General features: G+C 35.7%; 1 non-coding gene across 1 annotated transcript; it reads left to right on the top strand.

The window, feature by feature from the left end:
- Positions 1-5383: 5383 nt before the first annotated feature.
- Positions 5384-5490, top strand: LOC128280959 (small nucleolar RNA R71). Its single transcript, XR_008271176.1, has one exon. It is a non-coding gene; the product is annotated as a small nucleolar RNA R71 (small nucleolar RNA).
- Positions 5491-7443: the final 1953 nt, after the last annotated feature.

Below are 7443 nucleotides of genomic sequence, written 5' to 3'. Positions count from 1 at the left end.
ATCGGATTCGGGATCAACGAAGTCGAAGTCATCCACACTATCAAAGCCCCCTTTTGGTACAATTTTGGTTGAGCTTTGAAATGTTGCGTTTTAAGTACTTTTGTGATGTATGTGTGTACGACCATGCGAAAATGGCTCGTAAAAGTGGAGTATGACATTAGACCATTTGTGCTTATGTATATATGTATAGTTTTATGATGTGACTACGGACTGCATGGAAGTGTGAGCAAATGATCAGCCATTGGAATGGCTAAAAATGATTATATGTGGACCTATGTATGACAAAACTCTAGTTGGTCCATAGAAACCACGAAATAGGTAAGGTTTACCTGAAAAACAGATGCTGACAGCAGCAGTGGTGTGGATTTGAAAAATCACTAAACATTGTAGGAATGGAATTAAATAGTAAATAAATTATGTAAATTAACTTTGATGAATCTACTTTCATATGGAAGAAACGAAACAGTCATATGAATTATATGTTAAGAGATATTAAAGTTCTCGTGAAACAGGGCCAGAACGGTTTCTGGATCCCCTGTTCCGACTTTAGAAATTAATTGTAAATTAACCAGAGATAATTAGGAGTCATTCCATAAATGTATAGATTCCTATCTGAGTCTAGTTTCTATAGAAACAAACGGCATCAGTATTGAAGCCCTGTACAGGGAGATATCCAATTCGTAACGCACGAAGGTCAGTGTAGTCAATCCCTGCAACAGGGGAGAATTTAACTAATAAACTGTACTAATTGGCTTGACCAAAAATTCTAGAAAAAAATCTGTAGATGGAAATATGAGTCTAGTTTCAGAGAAAAATTACAAAACAAATTTTCGAGCTTTGAAACTCAAGATATGATTTTTAAGGCGATACTGATGCAGTAACCAGCTTGTCTGGAAATTTCTAAATGGACTGTGAAGATAGTTAAACTAAGTTTGTGTGCACCTTGTGTTCGATTCCGGTAACGGACTCGGGTACGGGGTGTTACAGGTGGTAAGGTGAGGAATTTTCCCTTCTTTTTTCTGTCTTGGGCTTCAAACTCAGACTATATTTACAAACTTACTCAAGAAAAAAAAACCGATTAGTACTTGGGCCAAATTTGACCCCTTTTATTAACATAAAAATTTAAAATTTAAACAGAAAAAATGAAACTTAAAAAATTTTAAATCTTAATTAGAAAATTTCTTCTTAAAAAATTACATTAAATTAATTCCTAGGAAAGGTTGGAAAGGTCACAACAGTTTCGCTTAAGTTCCAATCTCTTTGATAGAATTAATTAAATGTAATAAGTTATGAAAACAAGTTTTAATTATTTATTTATTTACAAAATGAGTTCATGAAAAATAAAGGATCTGTTAATTTGAACGAGGATTCAACTCGCCCAACTTCACCATCCCAATAGTGTTTGAGACGTTAACCATTAACTTTAAACGTACCTCCGTAATTGTCGTATAATTCAATAGCTCCATAAGGATAAACTCAGTAGATGGTATAGGGTCCTTTCCATCGGGATTTAAGCTTCCCAGGAAATAACTTCAACCTTGAATTAAACAATAAAAACTTCTGACCTTCTTTAAACTTGCGAGGTTGTATATGACTATCATGCCATCTCTTTGATCTTTCTTTGCACATTTTGGCATTCTCATAGGAAAACAACCTCAGCTCTTCCAACTCATCAAGTTGTAACATCCTCCTCTCACCAGGTTGCTTAAGATCAAATTTCAAATGCTTCAAAGCCCAATGAGCTCTATTCTCCAACTCTAATGGCAAATGACATGCCTTTCCAAAGACTAACTAATAAGGAGTCTTAAATGCTGTTTGATAGGCCCATAATGCATCATCGAGCCTTCGAGACCAATCTTTTTTGCTAAGGCGTACTACCCTTTCAAGGATACCTTTGATTTCACGGTTCACTCTTTCAACTTGCCCATTAGACTAGGGGTTATAGGCAGTAGCAATCTTGTGCTTCACATCATATTTGTCAAGGAACCACTTAATCCATTTGTTCACAAAGTGAGAACCTTCATCACTAATAATAGCTATTGGTGTCCCAAATCATGTAAACACATGCTTATGTAGGAATTGCATGACTACCTTAGCGTTATTTGTAGGGTATGCTTCAGCTTCAACCTACTTGGATACATAGTCCACAACAACTAAGATGTATTTGTTCCTATACGAAGAAGGAAATGGGCCTAAGAAGTCAATACCCCATACATAGAACAATTTAATCTACAAAATGTTTGTCAAGGGCATCTCATTCCTCCTTGATATATTTCTAGTCCTTTGGCATTTATCACAGTTCTTCACATAAGCATAAGCATCTTTAAATAGTGTAGGCCAAAAGAAACCTACTTGCAGTACATGAACCACCAAAGTTTCCCCTACTTGGAGATGAATGGCAATGATACGAGATCTCAGCAATCTCACTTTCAGCTACACACTTTCAGATAATATTATCTGCACACTGTTTAAACAAAAACGAATCCTCCCAAAAATAATACTAACAATCATGAAGGAATTTTTTCCTTTGTTGGTATGTTGTTTCTCGAGGAATTATTCCACATGCAAGATAATTGGCAAAATCAGCAAACCAAGGTGTTTCATGAATTCGACTTACTTCAAATAAGTGTTCATCTAGGAAATTCTCGTTGATAGGCACACATGATCGAGTTATGTCATCTTGTTCCAACCTCGACAGATGATCAGCTATTTGATTTTTGACACCTTTTCTGTTTTGGATCTTAAGGTCAAATTCTTGGAGTAAAAGTATCCAACGAATTAGCCTCGGTTTCACATCTTTCTTCATGAGCAAGTATTTAATGGCCCTATGGTCAGTAAATACTGTAACTTTGGTACCAAATGGTCAAGTAAAGGTTGTTTTATGTTGGTCCTCTGGAGCTACAACTATTTGGTTATATCCCGAATAGCCATCTAAAAACCAATAGAATTCATTACCTACCAGTCGATCTAACATCTGATCCATAAAAGGCAACGGAGAATGGTCCTTCCGAGTGGCTTTATTCAACTTTTTGTAATCAATACAGATTCTCTAACCAGTAACAGTTCTCGTTGGAATCAACTCCTTATGCTCATTTTCAACAATCGTGATTCCACCTTTCTTCGGCATGCATTGCACCAGACTTACCCATGAACTATTTGAATAAGATAGACGATTCTTGCATCTAACCATTTGATCACTTCCTTTCTCACAACTTCTTTCATAATAGGATTGAGCCTCCTTTGCACATCAATTCGAGCTCTTTCACCTTCTTCTAAAATAATTTTATGCTTGCAGAAAGAAGGGCTTATACCTCGGATATCAGCTATGGTCCAACCAATTGCTTTCTTAAATTTCTTTAGAACAACAATTAGTTGCTCCTCTTGATCTTTCGTCAGTTCTGCTAAAATAATCAATGGCAAAGTGGAACAGTCACCTAAATAAACGTATTTCAAATGAGAAGGAAGTACCTTTAGTTCGAGTTTAGGTAGTTTTTCATTTGATAACTTGGGTTGCACAAATTCTCTAACTTCTAACTCCAATGGTTCAAACTGTATGGATTGAATAAAATTTCTCGGATTGGCTTCCATTAAAGCCATGTTTTCTTCACCTTCTTCATCTTCCAAAGGGTCAAGATCTAAGGCTTTCTCCAATAGATCTTCTTCAAAATTACTTTCCATAGAAACCAAGGTTTCTATCTCTTCCATAACTGAACACTCTTCTGCTGGATTAGGAAATTTCATCGCTTTAAGAATGTTAAAGGTTACCTGATTGTCTTGAACTCGCATGGTGAGTTCACCTTTCTGCACATCAACTAACATTCTTTCCGTGGCTAAGAAAGGTCTCTAAGGATAATCGACACTTCCTTATCTGCTTCAAAATCTAAGACAATGAATTCAACAGGAAAAATAAATTTATCGACTCTTACTAAAACATCCTTGATCTTTCCTTTGGGATATGCTAAAGATCGATCCGCTAGCTGAAGCGTCACAGTTGTAAGTCTTACTTCACCTATCCCTATCATCTTGAAAATAGACTTAGGCATCAAGTTGATACTCACTCATAAATCACACAAAGCTTTACCACAGTAAGATTCACCAATGGTACAGGGTATAGTAGAGTTCCTGGGTCCTTCAATTTCGGTGGCAGTTTATTCTACAAAAACGCACTGCACTCCTTTGTCAAGGCAATAGTCTTACACTCACTCAGTCATTTATTCTTGGACAGTATATCCTTCATAAACTTCAGATAATTTGTCATTTGTTCTAAAGCCTCCCCCAACGAAATATTGATGTGTAACTGCTTCAGAACATCCAAAAAATTCTTGAATTGCACCTTCTATTTCTGCTTGTTTTGCTGCAATCTTTGCGGATATGGAGGTGATGAAACTTTTAGATGAATCGAATAACTCTTCTAAGTAGGTAAATCTACATCCAAAAAAGATGTTAAAGCATCTGAATTCACTAAGTTAGGATTTACCTCGTCAATCTTTGCAGATTCTGACTCTTTTGGTGTAGGAATTTCAACAGCTGGTTGATTTTTTTCAATGGGCTTATCGTCCACATCAATCAATCGGGGTTCTAGAATTCTACCACTTCGCAATGCCACTGCCTTGATATGTTCTTTACCCAAATTTCTTGGATTTTTAGTATCATTCAGCAAGGTTCCTTGTGGTCTATTATGAAACTCCGTAGCTATCTGACCCATTTGGTTTTCCAAATTTTTTAATATTGCTGCTTGGCTTTGGATCAAAGCATCATTCTTTGCCATGTACGTTTTAACAAGTTCTCCAAGCTGTTTGATGCCTCAGCTTGAGGTGGTCTTGGAACTTGCTGATTAAACCCTTGAGATTGGTTAGGTCTATGTTGCAATAAGTTGTTGTTCAGTCCATTTCCTTGGTTGCTTCAAGAAAAGTTAGGATGATTATGCCATGAAGGATTGTAGAAGTTGGACTAGGGTCCTTATCCACTCATATTTTGATGTTGGTTCCCCACATAGTACATTGGCTCAGGATTTGATGGACAATTCTCAAAAGAATGACCTTTCCCATAGTACGCACATGAAACTACTTCAAATGGACCTGGTGGCTAAGCTGCAAAATTATTATCACTATAAGCTGTAAACTATTGTAACATAGAGAAAATAGACAATCCTTGAGCTGATAACGAAGTGAGGGCGTCAACTTCATGAACTCCGGCTACATGTCTTCCTGAAGCTGTTTGATTTGTTGGCCATTGATAGTTATTACTCATGATCCTCTCAATGATCTCATAAGCCTCATTATAAGACTTAGACAAAATTGCACCATTCGCAGAAGCATCTACCATCAATCTTGTATGTGCATTGAGACCATTATAGAATGTCTCTAACTGGATACAATGAGGAATCCCATGATGAGGACACTTACGAAATAACTCCTTGAATCACTCCCAAGCCTTATATAAAGACTCATCATTCAATTGTTGGAAAGTTGTGATCTTGTTCCTCAACTTAACATCTTTGCTAGGCAGGAAATACTTAACCAAAAATCTCTCTGCTAATTCTTGCCATGTAGATATGGAACATGGTGGCAATGAATTGAGCCATGCTCGTGCTTGATCTCGCAACGAGTATGAAAACAACTTCAACCTCAATGCATCTTTAGTCTCATCGACTATCTTGAATGAATCATTCACCTCAATAAACAATCGAAGTAGGAGATGAGGATCTTCCGTATGCATACCACTAAATTGACCCACCGTTTGGAGCATTCGAAACATCATTGGTTTCAATTTAAATTGGGTTGCCTCAATATCTGGCCTTCTAATTCCTGGAATTAACTCATTGAAAAGTGGTACAACATATTGTTTGATGCATCATCCCTATCATCGGCAATGGGGATGGGATTTCACACACGATCGACTTCATTACCTTGGTCTTGATTCTAATTCCCAAGGCCATATTGATTTGTCTTTGAGTTGTTCATTCACGTCTTCTTTGTCTAAAAGTTAGCTTAATTTCAGTGTCTACAGGGAGTAAATTGATAATCTGATCTATGCTCATAAACACCTGAGAAGAAAATGAAAAAAATAAAAAGAATAAGTTAGTAATGTTAGAAATAAACCAAATTGGAAGTAAATAATTTCACAAAAAAAATGACTATGGCAACAATTAACAATCCCCGGCAACGGTGCCAAAAACTTGTAACGTGTAGGTTTGTGCAAGTGTACATAGTCATTATCAAGTAATAAGAAAGTATCGAGTTATTGTCTCAACATGGATTGTATTTGTGTTAAATCACTTAATTGTAAAATTATACTAACAACTTGGTAAATAAAAACACAATATGGTTGAGAAGTGATGATTAAAATTAAATATATTAAACTAAATGCAATGATCCCTAATGTAAATTATCCTAAGTATGCAAACTATATGAATGAAATAGATTTTAGCAAAATTAAACACAATTTGCAACAATTATAACATAAATAAACTAGGACAATTACTTGAATTAAACTCAATTTATTATTAACATGCTTAATAACATTCGGAAAAATATTCCATGGTAACTCGATCTTTCATGAGTTTGGAAACCACATTAGGTCCTTTCGAAATCCTTTACTTAGTAAATACACATTTTACTGATCCTTATTTACTAAGGGTTCTTAGCATTCGTGTGAGGTAACAAGGACGTGTTATGTTCGAAACAGTTTAATCACACAAATGTAAAAACTATACAGATAACAGAGCTTGGTTAGAGTTGCTATGCAACCTGCAATTTAATCAGGTTAGGATCTAAATTGAGCATGCACGTTTCAATTATGTGTCCACTAGTTGTCGTCTGGTTAGGATCACTCAGCTAATTCAGGTGTATTTCAATCACGTATGAACAAAATATAGACTTGATTTTAAATGAAAACATGATCAATAGAGGCACAAACATTATAAGCATGATTCAAATAAATATTATTTAATCAAAGAAATCGTCCTAGCTTAAATAAAATTAAGCTAACATTGTTGTAAACAAGAACAAAGAACACATAGAAAACATTTTTAGATTAAATTAAAGAAAAGAAAGATTAAACCTAAATCAGAGTGGTTGTCACCCAAGACTATGACCGACGAGGCTCCTTCACTCCTTTGTTTTTCTCCTTTGCTGATGGCTCTCCAAGGTGGCCGTCCAAGGGCTCTTTAAGAGGCTTTGGGACAGCCCTAAAGTGACCCTAGTCGGAAAGCAGTTTCGGGACCGTTAAACCGAGTCACCAAATTATTTGAATATGATAATTATTGTCTAAAATATGTGAATATGAATGTGTGAAAGTTTTAAGCTTCGATTTAGTTAATTGCATGTGAATTTAGTTAATAGGACTTATGTGAGAAAATTTAGAAATGTGCTAGGCAAATGTAAGTGGCCTATTAATGCATGTTATAAAGGTGATGGGTTTGCATGTCAAATTACCCAAAAT

Source organism: Gossypium arboreum, chromosome 9 (assembly GCF_025698485.1).
Source record: "Gossypium arboreum isolate Shixiya-1 chromosome 9, ASM2569848v2, whole genome shotgun sequence".
Classification (NCBI taxonomy): Eukaryota; Viridiplantae; Streptophyta; class Magnoliopsida; order Malvales; family Malvaceae; genus Gossypium; species Gossypium arboreum.
Note: the sequence above shows the minus strand (reverse complement) of the source record. Positions and strands in the feature narration are given on the sequence as shown.